The following is a 3,578-nucleotide window of genomic DNA, read 5'->3' on the forward strand; positions in this document are numbered from 1 at the left end:
TAAGGACATATCCTCCGTTAATTGTGCGTTGGCCTTCTTGATTTTACAAGGAATTTCAATAATTTTTCAACAAATATATAATTTGTAACTTAATTTAGTGCTAATAGAAGAAATGTTGGTGAGCTTTTTAAGACTTTGTGATGTTTACAAGTGCATGGGATGTTTTTTTTTTTTTAGGATTTAGGTTTTGATGATCACCATTTTTACCTAATTAACAAACATTAATTTTGGCTTTCAAATTCAGAAGTGCCTGTGGAGCTAGAGGGATCCCTTTTAACAGCTGCTTTGGAGTCCATCATCTGGTCCTTAATCTAGACCTGACTGTGATTTAACTGAGAAATTTTTGTCACAACATTCTTTCTTTACACATCAACAAGAAAATTAACATTGTACCTTGATTGGAGCAAGAGGTATTCCTGGAGATGAGACTTGAACCATCCTTAATTATCCAACTTTTTGACCAATGAATTAGCTCGATGGGTAAGCTCAGGATTTGGCTCGGGTCGGGTTTTATAAAAAATAAAGGGGATTTTATTGTTGTGATTTGATTAAAAATTCAATTTAATCCCTGACTCGGTTAATCTGGTCACTTGTAAATTTTTTTTAATTTTTTTTAAATGATATTATTTTAAATTCTTTTAAAAAATAAATTAATTCAAATTAATCCATTTAACTCAAAACCTGTTAAGAGTTAAATAACTTTTACTTAGAAGATAAAACTTTTACCATTTTTAATTAATGTGTGAACTAATATCATCATGTCCATTCTTTATGAGCCTATGATTTAAGTAACATAAATCAAACCCATATAATAATAACAATATGACCTATACCTACGAAACAATTAAGATTTCTTGTTTTTGCCATTCAACAATCAAAACCAAAATGAAGGCCTCCCATCTAGGCTAGGCTCTGTATTCTAAGTTTCTAGATTAATGACAAATAATGGAACTTTATTTTAATTTGATTAGGAGAGTGATTATGGTTGTTTTTTAAAGTGATATGAATATATTAAAATGATATTTTTTAAAAAAAAAATTATTTTTAAAATTAGCGCATCAAAACAATCCAAAACATACAAAAAAAAATTAATTTTTTAACAAAAAAAATATGTGAAACGCGATTTACAATGTGTTCCCAAATGGTATAATCTTTTCTTAGGGTAAACATCGTTCCTAGCTAGTTGGCCACCAATAAAACAATCCAAATTTGAAGGATTTAGCCATTTCTTTGGTGAGTAGATGAATCTTGTTGACCTTAATCATAAGAATGTTTTGGACATAAAATTAGTAAAATTAAAGCTTAAACTCAATTTTACTAATCCAAATACAATAAGAGTATTCTCATCATGTCATGTTAATTGCGACTATATGTTATTTCAAAATGACATGGAAACTCTTTTGTATTGACATGATGCATTTTTTTACGCAATATAATTTATTTTTAATATTTTAGTGCTTAGATTTGAACTCGAGAGAGAGTAAAAAAAAGCCAAATCTTAAAATCATAAATTAATTAAGACAAAAAAATTTTCATACAAATTTACACCGTTAAAAAATGTCAACGACTTGGCATCACATGTAGGGTAGTACATAAGCCTCATTGATGAGTCATTTGGTTGAACGCACTATCGTCTAGTTGTCCTTCATTGGAAGGAGAATTCCCATTGACATAATTTCTAAATTATCCTAATGATAAATCTTGATAATAAACTTGTTAGCATGAGAAAAATATGCAGAGTGATTGATTTTGGATTTACATATCAAAACAATGAGGGTTACTGAATTTTCTTGATATTGTGCATTATATTTTGAAATATTCTTGCTATAAAACTTGGCCCGTCTTGTGACAGAGCTGACAAAATAAGCAAGTCAACTGGGGTCAATCAAAATAATATTTTTTAAAGATTAAAAAAAAAATTAAAAGACATTGTTGTAAACAAAAATCAAGTGAGCTCTCATTTGGATTTTGATCGGTTCAATCTGGTCATGGTTTGACCTACCGAGTTGACCGGCTCTATCAATCCATTAGGGGGGGTGGAGATTATTCAAGGCCTATTCTTCTTCCACTTCAAGGCCTGGTATGTATTCCAAACTGACATCGAAAACTACAGGACTATTTGGTGCCACCCTTGGCCTTCCTGGAGCTGAAGTGAGTCCTTTCGGGAAAGCCAACTAGAAACATGAGTAAGCCATGAAAACAACATAGTTAGAAGCTTGATTACGAACAGAGATTATTGTTTAGTTGTCAAGAACACATGTTGAAAGATGATGTCTATATGAGACCATCGCATCTCGTGATGGCTGTACATAGACTGACATGTATGGATCTATGCATCAAGTTTTGGAATATGCTCCTAACTAGCTCGTTAAATCTCAAGACAATGCATAACGTAGAACGGTGAGAGCATCAAGTCTTATGATGCATCATTGGTCCAATACAGGACTGCCATCTTACCTAGACCAAGGCAGCTGCTTGGCTAACATTCTACAACTATCTACAGTTTTTTGAGTAAGATGAGAATGAATTACCAGTCCTGGAATGTAGAGCCGCCGCTTCCCTCCAACTTTCATGCTCAGGATCCCTTCATCAAGTCATTCAAATTGAAAAGAAAATCAATGGCAGAGCGTTTTCTGGTTCCACATATACCAGTCATCAGAGTATGACTTTATTGCATTATGCAGTGCTTACCATGTAATGGAATTTGGAGATTATTCGACAACATTGGATTCGTAAACAACTACCGAAACCTATCTAAAAGGATAACTAAATATATTTTGATTTAAGGAGGTGATGGAGCAAAATCAGAATTTGCAAGAAAACTGGATTTGGCCCAAATTGATAGGTCAATTTGTTGAGTTTTGGAAGCTGGAAATTGATCACTAGAGCATCAAAACATGATTTCTCAGTCAATTTACCTGAAAACCAACTGGAGGACTAGGGCCTTGACCAAGTTTAATATCCTTGAACTGCAATCCAGACTCTGTAGTCACCATTGGCACCTTCATCAACAAAGAGGATTAATCAAACCAGAATTTGAAAATGACCAGTCTTAACAATCTTATCAAAATTAAGAAAAAGGGGTCCATGTAACAATCTCACCATACATTTTCAAGCTCTTTCTCACATTTTTCATCGCGTAATCTTGGCTTGTCTTATGGTGGCAATCCAGCTGCTTTGGCAATATCATCAAATAAGCCTATATTACAAAGACTTGAAACCCCTAATACCAGCCCAATTACATGATCTCTTCTCTTCATCAAACTTGTATCCATCTTCTTCTCTCTTGCTCTAATTCCAAGTTCCAAGTTTGAGCATTGCACATTAATGTTCATCAAACCTTGGACTTTGTCAAAGACATTAATAGTGTCATGTCTTTTAGTAGTTTTGCCAGAAGAAGAACCTGCATGCCACGATAAATGTGAAAAATGAACGTGATGGCAACAATGAAGTGGTTCAGAAGGTGAAGAAGAGATTGATTAATTACAAGGTGGAAGCAGAAGAGATGAAGCAGAAGAAGAAGCCATTTTTTTTCGTTTTTGGTTTTCTTGAGATAAAAATGATTGAGGAGTCTGCAA

At 33.3% G+C, this 3,578-nt stretch overlaps 1 long non-coding RNA gene across 4 annotated transcripts; it reads right to left on the reverse strand.

Moving 5' to 3' along the window:
* Positions 1 to 1,610: 1,610 nt before the first annotated feature.
* Positions 1,611 to 3,578, reverse strand: LOC118059544 (uncharacterized). Of its 4 annotated transcripts, none has more exons than XR_012170240.1 (5): positions 3,488 to 3,578; positions 3,108 to 3,403; positions 2,919 to 3,002; positions 2,532 to 2,584; positions 1,611 to 2,174 (listed from the first exon to the last, which is right to left on the reverse strand). It is a non-coding gene; the product is annotated as an uncharacterized lncRNA (long non-coding RNA). The 4 variants fall into 4 exon arrangements; XR_012170241.1 differs by having other exon boundaries at positions 2,532 to 2,633; XR_012170242.1 differs by having other exon boundaries at positions 3,103 to 3,403.

Source organism: Populus alba, chromosome 7 (assembly GCF_005239225.2).
Source record: "Populus alba chromosome 7, ASM523922v2, whole genome shotgun sequence".
NCBI lineage: Eukaryota > Viridiplantae > Streptophyta > Magnoliopsida > Malpighiales > Salicaceae > Populus > Populus alba.